Source organism: Hemicordylus capensis, chromosome 1 (genome assembly GCF_027244095.1).
Source record: "Hemicordylus capensis ecotype Gifberg chromosome 1, rHemCap1.1.pri, whole genome shotgun sequence".
Lineage (NCBI taxonomy): Eukaryota > Metazoa > Chordata > Lepidosauria > Squamata > Cordylidae > Hemicordylus > Hemicordylus capensis.
Window position 1 is genome coordinate 13,706,098 of NC_069657.1, and position 22,591 is coordinate 13,728,688.

The 22,591-nt window shown below is 46.1% G+C and overlaps 1 long non-coding RNA gene across 1 annotated transcript; it reads left to right on the forward strand.

Annotated features, from left to right (window-relative positions):
• Nucleotides 1–623: 623 nt before the first annotated feature.
• On the forward strand, nucleotides 624–22,220 carry LOC128341096 (uncharacterized). The gene is made up of 2 exons (XR_008314205.1): nucleotides 624–1,544; nucleotides 20,540–22,220. It is a non-coding gene; the product is annotated as an uncharacterized LOC128341096 (long non-coding RNA).
• Nucleotides 22,221–22,591: the final 371 nt, after the last annotated feature.

Consider the following 22,591-nt stretch of genomic DNA (forward strand, 5'->3'; position numbering starts at 1 on the left):
CTGGTCCGGTTAAGGTCCAGTTTGGAGCTGAACTGAACCGGGCCAGCTATTTCTGTGCACGCCCCTACCCTCTAGTGCAGGAGTGGGCAACCCTGGCTCTCCAGCTTTTGTTGAACTACAACTCCCATCATCCCCAACCACAGTATGTTGTGGCTAGGGATGACAGAAGCTGTAGTTCAACAACAGCTGGAAAGCCAAGGTTGCCTATCCCTGCTCTAGAGTCTGTTGCTGCTGTCTGCTTTGTGCTTATTTTTAGAATATGAGCCCTTTGGAGACAGGGAACCATCTTATTGGTTTATGACATTTTTCTATGTAAACCATTTTGCGAACTTTTGTTGAAAAGCACTATACTAGAGCACTCATCCCCTGCTAAAAGAACAAAGAGGCACCTTTTAAAAGTGCTGATTCTCTTTCTTGAGCAGTGGGAGAGCAACTGGCCTTATCCATCCCCAGCACAGCATCCCTCCAGTGGCTCTTGCTGTTGCCTACCTTATGTTTCTTTTTTAGATGGTGAGCCCTTTGCAGACAGGGAACAATTGTATGTATGTATGTATGTATGTATGTATGTATGTATTTATGTATTTATTTATTTATATCTATGTACACTGCTTTGGGAACTTTGATTGAAAAGCGGTCTATAAATATTTGCCACATTCGTATTTGTAATCAGTGGCTCCAAAATTACCTCCAAAATTACCTCTGTTCTTAATCATCATATCCCTATTCGTAGGAGTTGCTCTGAAGCAGGGTTTCCCAACCCTGTGGTCCTCCAGATGTTGCTGAACTACAACTCCCATAATCCTCAGCCATCATCACTAGTAGCCAGAGAAGATGGGAGTTGTAGTTCAGTCACATTTGGAGGGCCACAGGTTGGGAACCCCTGCTCTAAAGGATTATTTAATTTTTCTAGAACTACTCAGAAGTAACTTAGCCGGGCTGCCAGCCACCGGGAGCAAAGAGTGGCTCAGACTCACTCCTTTATCAAATGGCTCACTCCAGGAGCAAATTTGTCAGTTGCTAAGGCTACTGCAGACTGCTTATTAGCGGCAGTGATGCTTCTGGTTGAGGAAGTTTGCTGCCACACAAATTGAAACTTTAAAAGACCCAGCATGCCTTTGCAGCTGCGTCTCTCATCTGTCCTCATTTTAAAATCCTTGCCAGGCGCCACGGAAAACAATTTATTTCTGGGGTGTGATTCAGGTTCCTGTTTTGCATCTTGGGCCTCAGAGCCAGTGCTCAGGGATTCATTAGAACTTGTGACAAAAAGCTGCTCAGGTAGTTAAGTCTCTGCCAAATGGTCCGCATCCTAACTTCCTGCATAACCATCTTTTTTTCTCTTTTTGCCGTCCTGAAAAATCAGCAGATCTCTTCTCTAGTCATTTAAGAGAGAGAGGCGATGAAGAAATGCCATCTAGAATCCTCGCGTATCTTGATCAAAACCAACAGAGTTTCAGCCTTGGAAGATTTCTCCTCATCCGAACCCTGTTAGCAATTTAAAATCCAACCTGTGCCCAAGGATGGATTGGTCCCAGCAGGATGGTTGGGTGAGTCTGCCGGCCTCCAGCAAAGCCTCAGACTAATGGCTTGAAGCTGTCATGGAAACATCCTCGGGGTGGGGGGAGCGGCTGTGATTCGCCTCTCTTGTTTTGCCCTGGATGTCTATTAACTGAACCCAGAGTGCTGAGCATCAGAGGAGTACCTCATTCAAGGACTCTGTGATAGTTAATGGCCCACCTGCACTGAAAGCAGTTCCTTACCCATAACCATTTTTTACTTTGGAGGGGTGGAGAGGGTGGAAAGCTCTCTAACATAAGCGGGGCGGGGGAGGGCCCTTAATGTAGGTAAGTAGATTCTGGCAGGGCTTCTTTAAAAGAAAATTCAGAAATGCACCATGGTATGTCAGTACGAGCCATCCATGCAGCATATGGATACAACGGACATTTATATACCGCTTTTCAACCAAAGTCCCCATAGCAGTTTACAAACAAATAATAAACAAACAAATAAATAAATAAATGGGCTCCCTGTCCCCAAAGAACTCACAATCTTATAAGGAAACATAAGATAGACACCAGCAACAGCCACTGGAGGGATGCTGTGATGGGGATGGATAGGGCCGGTTGCTTCCCCCCTGCTAAATCAAGAGAATTGCCACTTTTAAAAGCACTACTTTTAAAGAGAAAATCGTCACTTTTTAAATCACTGCTAAAACACACAGCTGCGCCTTTTCCTTGTCTTTGCACAGGTACTTTGTTGCCTAGAATCACATTCCATGACATTTAGTAGCCAGAGCGGGAGAAAATCCTCAGAACTGGAAATGTGACAGAACTGATAAAGAAGAGTGGTATATTCATTGATGAAGACTGTGGGAGGTGGCAGTGGAGGCTGCTGGGTGCTTTCCAGTTAGCCGCTCAACAGCAGCAAAATGCTTCCATTCAGGCAAATCACATTCAAAACATAAACAGCAAGGGGAGCAGTCTCACAAAAACTAACAAACTGAAAATACAACAACTTTTTTATGCCAGGTATACAACGTGATAGCTCTATATCACAGCGATTAAATTCGAAAGGAGGCATTGGAAATACGAATGGCACCCTACTGTTAGCGTAGGGATTGCGGTGTCACAGCACAGGAAGTGTGGAAGCACACTTCAGAGATTCGTCCTGACCCTATTGCAGGATCTGGAAAAGCACCCTGGAAGTGCTTCTGGCAAGGGGAGGAGACCAGGGTCTGGGTTCTAGACTAGGCTCAGCTACTCACTCTGCTTTCCTCATCATCTAACATTATACAACTTTTGCATGGTTTGAATTTTTGAACTGCACAGATGTTCTTTTGGAACTACGTTGTTGTTTTGTAAACTGCACATTTTGTTTGCAAAACCCCTGGGTTCTGGGTGCTAGGGACCATGCACTAGGTAGCATGAATGTATCATATAAGCTGGTTTGCGACTGGCAGTGGTGCATGATGAGATAATAACTGTGACAGCCAACAGAAGGGCCACACACTCAGTGCCAAATTCTGCAGAGTTTCTGCAGTCTTAGAGTTGCAGAATTCACAGGATTCTCAAGATCAGTTTACACATTGGGTAGATTCAAGGGCTGAAACCTTTCCTGGCCTATACAACTTCAGGCTGCAGATAAGAAGAACTTGCATGTTTGAACGTTCCTCCCAGATTAACAATTTTTGCTTATCAAAAACCTGGTATGTCACAAAGAAAAGCTCATACTTCTCTAACATGCAAGTTTCCCAACATTTGTGAGGCCAGCATTCAGAGATGCAGTTCCCCTCCTTATCCACAGCCTGAAGTACAGTCAAGGAAATAAAGGTAAAGGTAAAGTGTGCCGTTGAGTCGCTGTTGACACCTGGCGACCACAGAGCCCTGTGGTTTTCTTTGGTAGAATACAGGAGAGGTTTACCATTGCCATCTCTCGCACAGTGTGAGATGATGCCTTTCAGCATCTTCCTATTGCTGCTGCCCGATAAAGGTGTTTCCCAGACTATGGGCTATACCAGTGGGGATTTGAACCAGCAACCTCTGGCTTGCTAATCAAGTCATTTCCCTGCTGCGCCATTAGGTGGCTGTCAAGGAAATAGTTATCCCTTTATCCTGTTGACTGTTTAAACTGCCCAGGCCATGGATGCACAAGTTGGGGATGAAAGATCTCACATTATCATCATCACAATAGGAACATAGATAGCTGCCTTCTACCACTGGTCCATTTAGCTCAGTATTGTCTACACTGACTGGCAACAGCTCTCCTAGGTTGCAGGCAGGAGTCTTTCCCAGCCTTACCTGGAGATACTGGGAATCAACCTGGGACCTTCTTCAGACAAAGCAGATGCTCTACAGCTGAGCTATGACTCCATCCCTGGACCATAATGAGATGTCCCAATCAAAGTTCATCTCTGTAGCCACTTGATCAGCAGCCACTAGATCTCTGCAAACTTGTGCATTTCTCACTGCAAAAAAAGAACCCACCCTTGCTAGTAGAGGATACAAGCTGACATCCCAAGTTTCAGTTTCTTTTAAAATGTCGTTTTGATGCACTGTCCAAAGCTGGAGAACCTCTTTTTAAAAATTTCATGAGCACCACATTCAGCAAAAAGTCAATTCCACTTCTTTGGCTGAACGTTTCCGGGGATGGACATCTCTGGACTTCCAGGGATCAGCAGCCACAAAGAAACAGACAGAGTCAGGAGCCACATATTATACTTGATATTTAAAGAGGAGAGAGCAGCTCCTTGTTTACCGAGCAGTTTTTTGAAAGAGCGTCCAAAAATGTGTTCATTTGATGGAAAGGTCTAAATTAAGAGTAATCACCTTACCGAAATCTGCTGTATCAGTCTTGAGATACATCCAACATGTAGATGGAGCTGGAAATAGTATTTGCACAACAGCTGCTGCATACAGAGCGCCATTTAATATATACTAGCCCACATTACAGAACTGACTCCAGGACCTAGTGCGGTCTTTCACACAATCATCTGGGGGTGGTTTGTGGGAGGAAACAGCTTCAACCCTGGTCCGGACTCCTCAGAGACAAGCGGAGCCACCGTTTGCCCCTGCAAGCACAGCACACCCATGAATAGCAGCTGCAATCTCCGTTTTAGGATCCAAGAGCTGGGTCCTCCAAGGACTGAAATAGCTATCCAGGCATGCATTGCACCAGATGGAGACTGGAGATCCCTACTAAAGCATCAGCCATCCTCTGATTGGCCAGGAGTGGGCAGGAGATGGGCCCAGCACTATTCAAGGCATTTTTAGGAAAGGACCATAGAGAGTGCTGTTCACACAGAGGCTATTCACACGTGTGTGCAAAACTGGGCAAAGGGAGCCCAGACCAGTTTTGCATGCATGTGTGAACTGCCAGGATCGGGCCCAATCCTGGCAACTACACAGTGGCAAACCCGCCTAAGTAGCCTCCTTCTAAGTAGCCTGCTCCTAAATGAGGTTAAGCCCATTTTTAGCTTACTTTCCAATAGGCTTATGAGATCACCTGGCATTCCGTGTGTCCGTGTGTGTGTGTACCCAATTATATTGGGTATCAACTTCGAAACTCCTGGACCCTATCAACTTCAAAACCCCTATCAACTTCAAAACACCTGGATCAATATGAACCAAATTGGGTACAGTTGTAGGGATACATAAGGGCTCTTCAACGGCATCGTTTGTGATGACATAATCCACCCCAATTCAAGTTGGCGTAAACGTTTGAGGCACAAGTGGGCTAACTTGTGAACCAATTAGCTGATTTGAACCAAATTTGCTACAGCTGTAGGGGCACATGGGGAAACCTCAATGACGTCGTTTGTGATGATGTAATCTATCCCAATCCAAGATGGTGGACGCGTGAACATTTGCGGTGCAAGTGGGGTAACCTGTGGACTGTCTAACCAATTTGAACCAAATTAGGTACAGTTGTAATGAGTGACAGGTTCACTTCAATGGTGTAGTTTGTGATTATGTCATCCACCCCAATTCAAGATGGCGGACATGTGAACATTTGAGGCGCAAGTGGGCTAACCTGTGGACTGTCTATCTGATTTGAACCAAATTAGGTACAGTTGTAGTGAGTGGCACACAGGGACACCTCAATGGCATATTTTGTGATGATGTCATCCATCCTGATTCAAAATGGTGGATGCGTTAACATTTGAGGTGCATGGGCTAACTTAACATATTCGAACCAGATTTGTTACAGCTATAGGGACACATAGGGATGCCCCAATGGTATAGTTTGTGATGATGTCATCCACCCTGATCCAAGATGGCGAACGTGTGAACATTTGAGGTGCAAGTGCACTAACTTGAGGACTGTCCAACCGATCTGAACCAAATTTGGTACAGTTGTAGAGATGGTGAAAGGAAAGTAAGCAGATGATTTCTTACTAGAACAACTAGTTGAATGATGAGGTTAAATAAGCGGAACCTCATTTTTGTGCTTGTGTGCCAGCCATAGCTGCTTGCAGCCGCAGCTGGCACACTGGGGGGTGGGGGAAGGATCCCAATACTGCACCGCACTGTCATGGGCAAGACTCCGAGGAGGAGTTGGAGGAGGGGATGGAGCTGACAGCAGAGGAGGGAGGGCGAGGACCAGAAGTTGCAAAAGAGAGTGGGTCCGATGCACGGGGAGTCAAAGATGAGCTAGAGCCGGGTGAGGCAGCTCTTGTGGAGGAGGTGTGACTGGTCTCAGCTGTGGAGAGGTGTCGGTCCAAGAGACAGCAAGAGTTAAGGAGCTGCATGCGTAGAACAACAGCAAAGCTGCTGACTCAGGAACTCTTGATTAACAGCACCGGGGGGCATCCTATTTAAGATGACTGTACCACAGCTACCCTGCTGATAGCAACGTCAATTTCCTGAGAGCTAGAGGAGCTTGAGAAAAGGAGAGAGGAAAGTACAGTGCTGTAAAGTAAAGTAAAGTAAAGTGTGCTGTTTGAGTTGCTGTCGACTTGTGGTGACCACAGAGCCCTTTGATTGTCTTTGGTAGGGGTTTACAGGAGGGTTTATTGATACAGGAGGGGTTTACCATTGCCTCCTCTCGAGCAGTATGAGATGGTGCCTTTCAGCATCTTTCCTATATTGCTGCTGCCCGATATAGGTGTTTCCCATAGCCTGGGAAACATACCAGCGGGGATCTGAACTGGCAACCTCTGGCTTGCTAATCAAGTGTGTGTGTGTGTGTGTGTGTGTGTGTGTGTGTGTGTGTGTGTTCTGTAGTCATTTTGGAAATCCTATGAATTTTCATTGCATTGATGAGAATGCTCCAAATCCCACAGCTATCTCAAATCCCATCGCTAGCCTCCTGAAGGCATTTAAAATTAGCTGTCAAATATTTTGTCAAAAATTACTGTCAAATAATTTGATCAAAATTATTCAACAAGTGAGAGTAAGATCAAATGAAGCGTGTCAATCAGCACTAGAGGAACTTTGTGGCTGATTGGGAAATAATTTTTAATGGTCTGGGAACAAAACTTTGGACAGACTAGAGCCATAGTCTCTCTGCAACATCAGCTTCAAGGCAGACAAAAGAGACCTCATCATGGAGGGAAGGGGAGCTGGTCTTGTAGTAGCGAGCATCACATGAATTGTCTCCTTTGCTAAACAAGGTCCACCTTGGTTTACATTTGGATGGGTAACTACACGTGAGCGCTGTAAGATATTCCCCTTAGGGGGTGGAGCCATAGTTCATTTGCTTGTGTACAGAAGGTCCCAGGTTCCAGGTGCAGAGGGAGGCCAGTGATGGCCCGGGTTCTGCCGCTGCCTTGGCCCCCCTAGCCCCGTCCCCTATGGCTGATGTCAGATGCAGGGAGTGTTTAGCCACACCCCCTGAGTCTGACATCATATGTGGCTACGCGGCCCCATTTGGGAGCTAAACCATGCCTCTGGGGTGTGTCTGGAGCATGGCCCCTAAGGGGCAGCGGCCTGGGTTCTTTGAACCTGTGAGCTCAATGGTGGCGCTGCCCCTGTCAGGTTCCATCCTTGGCATCTCCAGCTCAGTCTGGGAGAGACTCTGGCTTGAAACTTTGGAGAGCCACTGCCAGTCATTCAAACAGGCTAGATGGATCAATTGTCTGACTGCGTTTAAGGCAGCTTCCTATGTTCCACATAGCATGTAATTTATGATAGAATTATCTGCCATGGCATGTGGTCATGCCCACTAGCTTAAATGCCTTTAAAGGGGAGCTAGAAACATTCATAGGGGACAGGCCAATCAATCACAGTTCATCACAATGGCGATATGGAACCTCCAGCTTCAGAGGCACTTTACCGATTGCCCGTGGCACATGCTCTGCTTGTGGTCTTCCAGGAGCAGGGCTGCAAAGATGTAATCTGGGGCAAAATGTAGTCTTCTACACTCCCAGTAGGTGGGTGATCATCGTGGTGGTGGGGTCAGGTGGCAGCCAGTAGGGATGTGCAAACAGGTTCGGTGGTTTGAGGTTCGAGGTTTTGGTTCGGGTGTTCGAGGGTTTGACCCTCGAACCAACTCCCACCCCCCAACCACCCCAGTTTGGTCTGGACCAGGACCAAACCTCTCCCAAAGTTCAGAGATTTGAGGACCGCAAATGTTTTTTTAATTTTTTTTTTTACCTTCTACTCCCCTCAGGGGAGTTCCTGGAGGTGGTGGTGGTGGTGGGGTTCCGGGGAGGTTCCTCCTCCCCTGCTGGCCTTCTAAATCACCCCCTCACCTCCTCACCCTGTTTCGGGCGCTCTTCACCCGGCAGCCCAGCGGCCATGTTGGGGGCTGGGTGCCTGCAGTCCCCGAAACCCTGCGAACCCCAAGCAAACCGGGGGGTTTCAAGGGAGTGCTGGACCAAACTGTGTTCGAGGCCACTTTGGCCTTGAACCAAAACGGGCCAGCCAGTTTTGTGCACGCCCCTAGCAGCCAGCATCAGACATACCCTCTCAGCAGCTGAGTCATCATTGCTCCGGAGAGAGAAACAGCAAATCTCCTCCAGGTGCAATGCATGCCCTGTATTCTTTTCTCCCTGCCCAGCAAAAAGCATCTCAAGATAAGTAGCTGTCAGGGACAGGAGCTTGGCTCCACCCCCAGGTGGTAGCATCTGGCCACAAAGAGAGAAAAGAAAGCAGAGTAAAGGGCAGGCCAAGTCTGGAACAGTCTGGTTGCTCCTTTCCCTGATGTGATGATCATTCAGCTGCTGAGGCAGTGTGTTTGCTGCTGGCTGCCATGGGGGCCAGACCCTGTCCTGATTGGCTAGGCTACCTCCAGCCTCAGAGGCAAGATGCCTCTCAATAGCAATAGCAATAGCACTTACATTTATATACCTCTCTATAGCTGGAAGCTCTCTAAGCGGTTTACAATGATTTAGCATATTGCCCCCCAACATTCTGGGTACTCATTTTACCGACCTCGGAAGGATGGAAAGCTGAGTCAACCTTGAGCCCCTGGTCAGGATCGAACTTGTAACCTTCTGGTTACAGGGCGGCAATTTTACCACTGTGCCACCAGGGGCAATACCAGTTGCAGGGGAGCAACAGCAGGAGAGAGGACGTGTCCTCACTGCTTGCCTGTGGGCTTCTGAGAGGCATCTGGTGGGCCACTGTGGGAAACAGGATGCTGGGCTACTAGCAGGGGTGTAGCTAGAGAGGGCCTGTGTTCACGCCTCTCTCTGGTGGCCCCTCAGAGTGAGAGAGATAATCAAGAAAATAGGGAGAGCTGGAGCTGGGGGCCCTCAGGAGCTAGGGGCTCAGGTTATTTGAACCCTGTCTCTCAATTTTATAGTGACACCCCTGTAGGGGTGGGATAGGCCTGTGGCCAGATCCAGCAGGGCTGTTCTTTTGTTCTTCTGGGATTAGTTACAAGGGAGTAATCCCACTGCATTCAATTGGATTTACTTCAGTTGCAAACAGTTGCAATCCTAACCATATTTATTTGAGCGTAAGCCCCATTAAAATGAGTGGATACATATTGCCAAGTCAGCATACCTAAGACTCAGCTGGAAATTATTCATTACGCTACAGATTGCCCTGGGCAGAAGCTGACTTCATCAAATGCATGGCGTGGACAGAGACGGTAATGGATTTCTACACATAGATAGGTGAAGGTAAAGTGTGCTGTCAAGTCAATTTTGACTCCTGGCACCCACAGAGCCCTGTAGTTTTCTTTTGGTAGAATACAGGAGGGGTTTACCGTTGCCTCCTCCCGTGCAGTATGAGATGATGATGCCTGTCAGCATCTTCCTATATCGCTGCTGCCTGATATAGTACTATCGGGGATTTGAACCGGCAACCTTCTGCTTGTTAGTCAAGCATTTCCCTGCTGCGCCACTTAAGGTGACCTCGACACACAGATACCAGGATGTAATTAACTCTACCTGGGGGGGAGAATCTTGCAGGCTTGATCTTCACTTTGGCAAAATCACTGGGCAAAGGCTGGACCCTCTTGGCATGGCAGCAATCATCCACGCATGACACTGGGGCTTCCGACCATTACAGAAACCAGCATTTTTCAAATATGCCTCAACCCATATGCATATTTAGTGGCAAGAGTTAGAAGATATATTAGTATTGTAAATTTGCCACTTCATTTAGAGAACCACTCCAGTCTCCGTGATCATTAAAGGCTGCTGCCTCCACAGACCGTGTTAGCAAAAGAGGGAAGAGGAGCCTAAGAGGAGCATTAGAAATAATTAATTGCGCCACATTTAAATTTTCATCAGTACTTTTTAGCGAGTAATATAAATTTAATAGACTTAGTAGTCTGACTAATGTCATTGCATTAGAAAGAACGAGGGCTGCTCCTTTCCCCACCGTCTGTCTTTGATGTCGCTGACCAATGTTCAATGCCTTTCTTGCCATCTCTACTTGTCCTGGAAAAAATATTAGGGTTGTGCTGCACGTCCACTGGGTTCCGTTTCAGGGTCAAATCTAAAGTTTTTGTGGGACCAGAACCTCTCTTCTTCACCTTGTTCATTGCCTGTTTGTTTGTTCGTTGTTGATTGCTTCCTTGGTGCCAATTTTATTAAACAGGGGTTCACCTTAAGTGGCGCAGTGGGGAAATGCTTGACTAACAAGCAGAAGGTTGCCGGTTCAAATCCCCACTGCTACTATATCGGGCAGCAGCAATATAGGCAGATGCTGAAAGGCATCATCTCATACTGCTCGGGAGGAGGCAATGGTAAACACATCCTGTATTCTACCAAAGAAAAACAGAGGGCTCTGTGGGCACCAGGAGTTGAAATTGACTTGACGGCACACTTTACCTTACCATTTCCTGGGGAACAGTGGGTGACAGACAGAACAGGAGAGCAGCCTAACAGAACTTCCTGACTATCTGCCCCAGTGCAGTGGGGAAGCAGTAATTTTCAATGCCATCCTCCCCCACTAGGAAGTCCTTTGTGGCAGCCGAAATATGTCCCCGAGGGTTGTGCACCCCTCAGGGGCATATTCGCAGGTGGCACAGAGGACATTCTGGGGAAGGAGATGGTGTCATAATTGCTGCTTTCCAGCGGCAATTAGTTGGGAAGTTCTATTGCACTGCTCTCTCGCTGTGCTGGTGCATCTTTGCTCCCAGTGCTAGCCACTGATCTGTGCTAACTGTATTGCGAGGGTGATTAGATTGTGATTAATTATTGGGAGAACTACCCCTAAACAGAATTAGAATTGAACTTGTACAAACTGAATTATTTTTCCCAAACCCAGAAAATAGCTTGGTATATTCTAAGCCCGTATCTAAGGCCAAATCAGACCTTGTTGCGTCCCTGGTGATGTCATTGGTCCAATTGCTCTCCAAATCCCAAGAGAGCCCAGTCCCATTGCCATTCATCTACCATCCTGCCATCTTCTCCCCTTCTTTCCAAACCCTCTCTTCCCACTTGTCTTGCTTGTGGGTCTGGTAATAGCAGCAGTGGAATATATGAAGATTTCTCTTCACCCTGTATCAGGAATGTCCTCCAAGCCACATACCCTCTTTAATGAGTACTTCCAGGGCCACAGTGTTTTCTTCAGCAGATAAAGTAATTTCTCAACTCAGTTTTCTGCCTTCACCTCAGAAACACTGAATGTCATGCAAATCAACACAGTACATCTTAAAGCCACGGAGAACTTTTGCCTGTCTGTTTGACAAAATACACCGAGGCAGTTACATCAGCCAAAGCACTCTTAATGAAAATATACAGCCACAAAATACTCATTACCGCTAACAAAGCGAACAGAAGAGGTTCATTTTATATTTAATAAATGAGTGAAATGTTCATCTTCCCCAGAGTGATGGAATAAAACCAAATTAAGCTGATGAGGATCATTTTCCTCTTCTAAAATAATCATTTCTGGCCACTGGATCACAGGTGTTTCCGCTTTTCAATTTATTCCTTAATTACATTTTCTTTTTAGAATTTCCCTGTGACTTCAAGTGTCATAATTCATCTATCTCCCCTCCTGATTGCTTTGGTGTGACGGAAGTAGGAGCAAACCTTGCACAAGCTGGATCCCAAGGTAACGTGGGCCTGTCTGCACACACAGCAAAATGGAATGGCGCGATCCAGGGGTAGCCTTTACATAAGGCGAGGTGAGGCTGTTGCCTCAGGTGGCATTGGTCCCAGCAGGGTGACAAGAGCCCCCCCAGAGACCATGTTCAAAGCAGCTTCTTGGGTTGAATTGGATCTTTGCAAGATTTGGAACGTCATAAGAACATAAGAACGGCCCTCCTGGATCAGGCCCAAGGCCTATCTAGTCCAGCATCCTGTTTCACATAGTGGCCCACTAGATGTCACTCGAAGCCCACAGGCAGGAGTTGAGGGCATGCCCTCTCTCCCGCTGTTACTCCCCCGCAACTGGTACTCAGAGGCATCCTGCCTTTGAGGCTGGAGGTGGCCCACAGCCCTCCGACTAGTAGCCATTGATAGACCTCTCCTCCATGAAGTGAGCTGTCCTCACACTCCTGGCAAAATGTGCACGTTCAGTTACGGACATCTGAACATTTTTGCAAGGAATGTTCAAAACTAGCCCAAACCCAGAGGAATTTTTAGGCACTGCTGAAAATGTTTCCCCAAAACTAAGTAGTTTCAACAGGGGTTTCTTTTGTTCAATCTTTACTTCAGTGGGGCAGATTCTGTGCTGTAAAGGACAATTTCTTTTTAGTTAAAATTTGGGATAATAAATTATCCTGTTGGTATGAAATCCCTTAGGTTTACAAAGAAGGCTTAAAAACACATACCTGTTCATTATGCTAAAATGAAGATTATGGATTTCAGACATAAACCTTTATGTTACAATAAGATGCTAGATGGCCATTCAACATAGGTGGTTGATTCATTCAGGTACTTGGGTGTTTTATTTTTCTGTATGGCCACCTAAAATACACATAAGACTGTCTTCTGTCCCGCCTTCTGCCCACTTGTCCTATGCTGATTTGACCAATGCTGCTTTAAAAGTTTTGAAAGCACATGTTATCAATGATATTTCCCAGTGATGCTCAGGTGAGACAATTCTAGCCTGCCCACATTATGCTTAAAGGAATTAGCATTTATGTGACTTCCTTTATCATAATTCTTGTTTGGCTCAGATTCATCAACTACTATAGCCCTATTGAGACATTATGTTGTACCTGCATTCAGATAGCTGTACGCATGTAGATGTTTTTGTGTGGATGGTGCTGCAGAAAGGATGGGGCTGTAACTCAGTTGTAGAGCATCTGCAGAAGGTCCCACGTTCAATTCCTGACTCTTCCAGGAATAGCTGGGAAAGACACCTGCCTGAAATCTTGGAGAGCCACTGCCAGTCAGTGTAGACCAGGACTGCACAACATTACATAGGAACATAGGAAACTGCCATATACTGAGTCAGACCATTGGTCCATCTAGCTCAGTATTGTCTACACAGACTGGCAGTGGCTTCTCCAAGGTTGCAGGCAGGAATCTCTCTCAGCCCTATCTTGGAGATGCTGCCAGGGAGGGAACTTGAAACCTTCTGCTCTTCCGAGAGCGGCTTCATCTCCTGAGGGGAATATCTTCCAGTGCTCACACTTCTAGTCTCCCATTCAGATGCAACCAGGGCAGACCTTGCTTAGCTAAGGGGACAAGTCATGCTTGCTACCACAAGACCAGCTCTCCTCTGGTCTGGAACATTGTCCCTCCTGCAGATGTTGTACTACAAACCCCTGCTAACTGGGCAAAGAGGCACATAACTGGCGATTCTCTTATATTTAGTAGTGGGAAGGCAAGTGGCCCCATCCAGCCCGAGCACAGCATCCCTCCAGGGGGCTGTTGCTGGTGCCTACCTTATATTTCATTTTACATTGTGAACCCTTTGGGGACAGGGGATCATCTTATTTTATTTACTTTTTCTTTCTATACCGCTTTGAGAACTTCTGTTGAAATGTGGTATATAAATATTTCTATGCTATTTACACACAGTCTGCCAGATGTTATTGACTGGATTTGGTACTTTAATTATCGGGCCCTTTCCAAGGGTCTAGGATAACTAAAGAAAAATTAAAGATAGCGTTGTAGTATTCATGCTGTTCCAAGTAATGTAGACTTCTGTAGCTGATGTGTTGGTAATGTTATCGATGCCCAAGGTGTCGAGATGGTGTTCAAGTTCTTTTGGTACTGCATCAAGGGCACCAACAACTATTGGCAGCACTATTGTTTTCTTTTTTCTGCGCCGCTCGATTTCAATCTGAAGGTTGTGGTTGTGGTTGTGGTTGTGGTTGTTGTTATTACAACTCCCATAATCCCTGACCATTGGCCATTGCATCTGGGAGCTGTAGTCTAAAAATTAGCTGGAGACAACACTGAATATGAATATGATGAATATTCATATATTATTATTATCATTATTAAAAATATTTATACCCTGCCCCTCTAGTACACAGCTTCTTGGGGCGGCTTACAACATTAATAAAATAGATACAATGTAAAATAAGACTAATAAAGTTAAACAAGTTAAAAGACCAGGCTAAAACCACATTTAAAATTACATTTTTTTTAAAAAGGTTCAAGTTAAAAGTTATTAATAAAAAGCTAAAAACTTAGAACATTTTTAAATACAGCTTTTCAATAAAGGTTCCCAAAGCAGTTTACATAGATATATATAAATAAAAAACAAAACAAAATGGCTCCTAGTCTCCAAAGGGCTCACAATCTAAAAAAAGAAACCTAAGAAACCAGCAACAGCCACTGGAGGGATGCTGTGCTGGGGATGGATAGGGCCAGTTGCTCTCCTCCTGCTCAATATAGAGCATCACCGCTTTGAAAAGGTGCCTCTGCACAGTTAGCAGGCAGTTTCCTATGTTCCTGTTTTAAAAGTAAACCTGGGCACAGTCCCACTGAAATACTAGACACAGAAGAGTGCTGATGTACCTGTTCAATATAACATGTGAATAACCGTACTTGAATACAAATGTGTATCTGTGCGCACTGTACAGAGATTGCATGAAAGTTGAGAATAACATGTGACTAGGACTTATAGAGACGGGGATTCTCAAAGGCATTCCTTTTGGAGAGTGTACACTAAGAACCTGCTTAAAACTGGACTTCCAGTTATTTATCTTCAATATGATTTTGCAGCCAGTCACGATTCTGAGGACCGCCGCCCGCATTCTGTGAATGGGAAATTAAACTGGGAGCCAAAACTGTCAGTCTGGCCCTCCATTTACTCTCCTTTGCCCTATCTGTGAGCCCCTTGAAAATGGCTGACATCCACCCTCCTGCCTGTGAATGGGGCAGTGAAAATGGAGGGGGGATTTTTTATGCTAACCCTAATTCTTGATTTCAAGAATCCAACAAATGCTAATGGAGCTATTGAAAAACATATCCCAAGACTCACCTTGGCATTGAGGATAATCAATGCCAAGTGCTTTGAACATTCAGACAAGCATTGTATAAATGCAATGTAGCCAGATGAACAGAGGCATAACTAGGGAAAACGGCGCCCGGGGCAAGCACTGAAATGGCCCCCCCCCACCGTGCCCCCCTCCACATACTACATTATACTTAGGTTTTTCCTCACAAGCGCCCGCCGTCGCCGCCAAGCCAGGCCACTGACTGGCCGCCAGGTGCCAGCAAAGCAATGGGGGGGGGCGCAGGCGGTGTGGAAGGGACCGCTCATGGGGAAGGGGGCACCGACACGCTTCCTTGACTGCTGCAGCGCTGCTGCACTGAGCAGGAAACATTTGTATTAACAAAAAAAATTTTTTTTCATGGTCATGGCGGCGCCCCCACGTGACCAGAAAAGATGGCGCCCGGGGCACGTGCCCCCCCTGCCCCCCCTATAGTTATGCCTCTGCAGATGAATGACTTGAAAAGGCTCAGCCTCCCAGAGACACTTATCCCTGGCAGAAGCAGCAGATCGCTCTCTGCGAGGCAATTAAATTCCTGTTCCTATGACACTGCTCAAAATGTGACCATGCTGTACCTGGGCAGCAAATCTGGAACTCTGCTCATTAGAGCAGATGGTGGAGGAATGAGCAAGAGAAGGTGCTGAACGACTTGGTCCCTGCCTGGTAGAGCGCAGATCTCTGGGTCACAACCTGGCAACCCCACCTGGAGTTTCTGTGAGTTTCGCCTTTCTGTCTCCCAGGGATGTCGCAAAACTGGCTTTTTCAGAGCTCCACTGTTGGCCTTTAGAGATCTCTGCGGTGCTGCTCAGGGGAAAGGGTGTGAACGTGTCCATCATCACGTTTCCACTGCTTTTCGTTTCTCCTAGAGACACATCACGCTCTTTTTCACAATATATTTTCCTTAGTACAACCTGCAAGCCTATTAGTAGGATTTTTAAAAAAAGCTTTTTACCAGCAGAAGTGGTACAGATTTAATTTGATATGAAGCTTGCTAGTATCTCATTAGTCCCAGAGTGCTCTCTCTGCCTTGCCTGCACTTTGCCGGTTCTGAAGTCATGCTCAGCACACGGCCTGGTTCTGCAGGATACTCTTAACGGGGCGCAAGGAAAGGGCCCAGGGCAAAGCACATGGGCTTTGTCTGAGGACATAGAAGGTGAGGCCTGTCCCATCCCGTCCCTCAGTGCTCTGCGCCTGGAACTCTTTGTTCCTTTGCAATTAACACCCCAAGGGCTGCAGTGTCAAGAGTGCTAGTTAAGATAGTGATCCAAGGTGAAAGAAATGGGACAGGATCCCCACCCCCATTTAACAAGAGCCATTTGAATTTGTTTTGTGCAAGCACTGTGTGTGTGTATACACAGAGGAGGGGGGGCGCTAGGCTTCCAACCCCCCAGGACTGGCCTCGGGTCTCCAAATGTCAGCATCAATCTCCAGGAGCTTTTCCCAGGCTTTACTGCCGGTTTACTGAGAGGCTTTACTGCGAATTCGAAGTCGCCTCCCCAAACCGATGCAAAAATGTGGATTTGTTTTACCACAGATATAAATCAGGCTACACGCTAACATGCAATCTTTAAAAAAAGAAAACACCCTTAATTGTGTGTGAAGTGTTCTCCAATAACTGGCAGGGACTTCGGGGTAAATTTGGTGGATATGTGAATGTATCCCCTCCATTCTAGAGGAGATCCCCCCCGCCAGTTCAGGGGTTTGATGAGCCTTAATTTTTTAAAAAACTTAACCTCTCTGGGGTGCTTCTCCAAGGTGGCGGGGGAGGGGTCCACAGAGGTTCGCTCCCCCCACCGGCCTTCCTTACTTTAAAATTTGCCCAGTTCACGTGTTATTGGCCCTTCTTGGGTGTATTCCGTGGCCATTTTGGAGGCCCCCATGCTTGCATAGTGGGACCCTGTGTGGCCAGGTTAGGGTTAGGGTTTTAAAGGAACCGGGAGAATTTTAAAATAAGGCTGGCCGGCAGGGAGAAGGGTACCTCCGTGGACCCCCACCACCACCATAGAGAAGCCCCTGGAGGGGGTAAGTTAAAAGATTTTTTTAAAGGCTCATTGAACCCCCCAAAATACTGAACTGGGGGGGGGGTTAAAAGGGGCTGAAACCAAATTGGCCCGGTGCGGTTCAGGTTCAGTTCGAACTCAAACCGAACTGGGCCAGGTGGTTTTGTGCTCATCCCAAGTCTGCTGTCCACTTCATTACTGATTCACTATATGATAAGGATGAGAAAAATGAACCACTTCCCGATAGCATTTTAAGTAGAGATATGCACAAAATGGATTTTGCATTTTGTTTTGAGCTCAAAATAAAATGTAGATGGCCAAAATACTTAGTCAAAACAGCGGTCGAAATAGTTTTAAGTGTGACAGAATCAGAGTCTACTTATCCACATTGTTAAGTTAAACTTAATAGCTATGAAGTGTGGATGCTGGCTTATTCTGTCTCTCCATATACTCTCATCTCCCATTTGCTTTACAAGAAACTCCTCACAATTGCAGATTTCAAACATCAGAATTTCAACGAATGATGCATGCAATTTTTGGGACTACGGATGACATCACTTACCTTCAGGAAGACGTTTTACTGTATGGCAAAACTATTGAGCAACATTATACTAAATTGACAAAGAAAACTCCGACAACACAGACTTACTATCTCTGCAGAGAAATGTCAGTTTTGCATACACTCGGTGACTTACTTGGGACACACAATAGATCAGAGTGGTGTACATCCGAAAACAGATTTGGTGAAAGCTATTTGGGAAGCACCAGAGCCCCACAACATGGATGTACTTTGCTCATTTTTAGGATTCTGTATTACTCTAAATTTGTTAGACAATTTGCCTCAAAAGTTGCTCCATTACACCTTCTTTAAAAAAAGAATGTAACATTTAACTCAGATGCACCCTGCAAGGCTAGTTTTCAGACTATCAAATCAGCAATTGCTGAGAGCCCTGCTCTCAGTTCTTTTGACACCAAGAGACACATTTGTGAAACCACTGATGGTGCTGAATATAGTTTGGGTGCTGTCTTGATCCAGCAAAAAGAGAACCAGGAAATTACAGTTGCCTTTGTTTCCAGGGCGCTTACTGCACCAGAGAAGATGTATTCTGTCACTGAAAAATAAGGTCTATCGTGTTTCTGGATGGTGAGGCACTTCAGGAATTACCTGTGGGGGAGAAAATTCACTTTATGGTGAGACCATAAACTCCAATCTGCTTTATTTACTACTCGGGATCAAGTTGAGTAATCCCAAGAATAGTCAAATGGATCAGTGTTTCTCAACCTTTTTGGAGTCAAGGACCGCTAAATTCTTCGTGCAGAGTTTCAAGGACCGCTACATTCTTCATGCGCAGTTTCCCGGACCGGCAGTTAGTAAAGGGGTTTCAAATCTATCTATCTATCTATCTATCTATCTATCTATCTATCTATCTATCTATCTATCAGACTTCTATACTGCCCAAAACTTGCATCTCTGGGCAGTTTACAATTAAAATAATATAAGCATTAAAATAATTAAATTTGGAATCTTTTGCAAACATGGAATATTAGGGGTTCTCAACCTTGGGTCCCTCAGTTAAACTCCCATAACCCCCAACCACAATGGCATTTGGCCATTATGGCTGGGGATTATGGGAGTAGAAGTCCACCAATGTCTGGATACCCAAGGTTGAGAACCCCTGAATCTAAAAGCCTGGGTGAACAAATTTGTCTCCAGTATGTCTTCAGTATGTGTGGGGTGGGGGTGGAGGTGCTTGTGATTACTCAATGGAGAGGGGATGTTGGGCCATTAGAAAAATTCAAAAGCTACATGGGGCAATGAAAACAACACACAAGCAAGCTTTTGAATCCCCCAAAATGCTTCATCAGGCTGGATGTCAAGCAAAGCAAAAAGGAGGTGAGGAGAGGAGAGCAGGGCAAGCTCAGTAGAGCCGGAAATCTACAGTTTAACCCTCTCATGATGGAGGTGGAGTTTTAGCAGGAGTTGTGTAGTCGCAGGGCAGGATCCAGACAACGTTAGTCACGACCACCCACTGAAATTAATTTAGTCATCTCTCATTTGTGTCAATGCTGCTTGGTCATGATCACCTGACTTGATCTGGATCCTGCTCTTAGATGTGCACTTTGTGAGGTGGACCTAATGAAACCCGTGCAGCTCCTCCAAAACTCGTTAAATTCGTTACATGGCAGGTGCTGGGAATGGGGTTTTTTTAATGGTGAAAGAAAATGTGAAGAAGAGCGGTGGAGACCTGGCATTAAAAGAAAGGGGGTGATTCTGAGATGGCGGAGGGTGTGGGGCGTTGTAGTGGTAGATGCCTCATTTTCCTCGCTGGGGAGACGAGGCACTGTTCAGGGTGGGTGAGGCAATGGTGCACCGGACTGCACTCGGAAGGTCGCCTGGGTCCAAGAGCTGCCGCCACTGTGCTTGCGCACCAGAGTGTAGCAAGTGTTCCCCATCCTCTCTCACAATGTGCACTTCTGTGCCCCCCTCCCAACTCCCCTGCGGGAGCCAATCACACCAGCCTGCCTTTGGGGCCACGCAGCTCACGTGGTCCCACATGCTGCCCGCGCATACCTGCGAGGTGAGCCAAGGCGGCCCTCCTCCCTCCCTCCTCTGCTTAGCCCTCACCGCGGCATGATCCCGGCCAGAGATTGTCCCCCGCACCCGGCGAGGTCATAAAGGGGACCGCCGTCCTCCACCGGCGGTGCAGACCAGGGGGTTACAGGGGGCAGAGGGACCACAACACCCCACCGATGCAAGAGGGAAACAGCGTTCCCTCTCAAGGCGCCTCGACCACAATAGGCAGCTGGGTTTCAATCAATCAACCTTTGGCTGCAAACAATGAGCATGCAAGAACCAGCAGCCCTTCAAGTGGCAGCCCTTCAGGTGGCATACCTTCCACACCGCATACAGTTTGAAGCTGTAAAGATAGGGAATAAAATAGCTGTAGGAAGATCACAGCAGCACGTGGAGGCAAGGGACAAGAAGGTGATACTCTTCCTCTTCCGTACCATGTGCAAAATTGAGGAAGTGAGTGCCTTGATTGCAGTTGTTGGGGGGGGGGGTTGACTCCCAGTCAGGGACCGGCGCTCAACCCTTCGGGGACCGGCAGCGGTCCCCGGACCGGTGGTTGAGAAACTCTGAAATGGATAATCAGGCTCATGGACTTTGATTTCCAGGTGGAATATCTACCAGGTATTGGGAATACAACTTCAGATTTTATCTTGTCTTCTACTTCCAGGCCAAGAGGAGATCACAGAAGAGGATGAGATCACAGAAGAGGATAATTGTGCAAAGAGGATGAGATCACAGAAAAGGATAATTGTGCAAATAGCTTCATCCACTCATGTAGTGATCACATCTTCTGAATGGAAAGCAGCCTTCAGTGCTGATCAAGTGCTTACTGAACTTAAACCTTACATAACTAATGGGTGGCCATACAAAAACCAGGTACCTGAACATCTTCAGCCATGCATGCACATTGTGAGTGAATTGTCCCTTCTCAATGAGTTGGTGCTGAGGACTGATCGTTTGGTGGTGCCAAACTCCTTACAAGCAAAAGTGATCAAAATTGCCATGAAGGTCACCTGGGCATGAGCTTGACTAAAAGGCGAATCAGAGAAAGTTTCTAGTGGCCAGATATGGACAAACACATTGAAGAAGATGTAATTAGGCACTGCATGGCTTGTGCCGTATCTGACAAATCTCAGAAGACTTTTCCCACCCCATTGACTCCATTAGAATATCCCAATGGTTCCTGGAAAAACTTGCTCTGGATATAATGGGGACTTTTGATAAACAATCCACAAAACAAAGATTTGTTATAGTGATGGTGGATTACTATTCCAAGTGGCAAGAAGTTTCATTTGTTGACAACATTACTGCAAACAAGGTGATCCAGTTCATGGCTGCAGTTTTTGCAAGAGAAGGTCTAGTGACTGACAATGGGACACAGTTTACTTTATTTGAAATTGAGTAATACTTGCATGGCCATGAGCTAAAACACAAGACTCTTTCCTTGTACCACCCTCGAGGCAATGGCTGTGAAGAGAATGAACCGGTTAGCGAAGGAAAGTTTACAACTGGCTACTATGCAACCTTGGAAAGAGGCAATCCATCAAACTTTATTTGCTTATTCAACTACTCCTCATTCTACTACAGGAAAATCACCATTTGAACTATTGAGAGGATGCAAAGCTACCACCAAATTTACCCAATGGCAACAACTGATAGGGCTTTCCATGTCATCTCACCCTGAGGATGCAAAGGTTCATGATTGGGTAAGGGAGAAGCAACAAAAATAGAAATTGTATGTGGATCAGAAATGGGGAGTGAAACAGCGATTATTTCAGGTAGGGGACTTTGTTTGAGTATGGTTGCCTTATAAAGTGAGAAAGGGATGTTCCTGATATCCTGGACTAAAACAAACAATTGAAATCCAAGGAGATACTGTCCTATTGGATGATGGAAAGAAATGGAACAGTTTGAAACTTTCAAGCATGCATGCTATGAGAAAAGAGGGAAGGGAGTCTGATCTCAAGAGAGGAACTGAAGAAGAATTTGATCATGCCTCTAGTTCTGACCTCAGATGAGGCTGATGAAAGTGATGGATAATCCTCTGTACCAGAAGAAAAACCACAAAGCTCCTGTGTCAGCAGAGACCCCAAGAAATAGGAGAAGTGTGTGTGACAGGAGTCCATCTCAAAGACTTCAAGACTTTGTCACTGAATTTTAAATCAGTTCAATTCAATTGTTATGAAGGGGAGGGGTGCGTTGTATTTTATCTTGTAGGCTTTTATGTTTTGTGATTTTAGAAGTTTGTTCCAGTGGGGATTCTGTAGAGAGTGTGGTGGATGGAGTCAGAAAGAAAAAGGAGAGAAAGGAGGACGAGAAAAATAAAGTTGCTTTTGAATAAAGGCTCAGTGAACTGAGTTAAGACTACTTTGTATTTATGAGGAAAGCACCTATAAAACAGAGTGGTCATTCAACAACAGCGGGAGAGCCAAAGTTGCCCGCCCCAGTCTACACTGACTGGCAGCAGCTCTCCAAGGTTTCAGGCAGGAGTATTTCCCAGACCTACCTGGAGATGCTGCCAGGGATTGAACCTGGGACCTTCTGCATGCAAAGCAGATACTCTGCCACTGAGCTATGGCCTCATCACAGAACAGTCTCAAAGCAAATGTTTGCATGCAAGAAGCGTGTTTCCAATTTTAGTCCAGAACAAGGTGTGCATCAACTATCAAAAGTTTGGGAAGCATTCAAGCCCACAGTGTCTGTTTGCAAAAAAATAAAT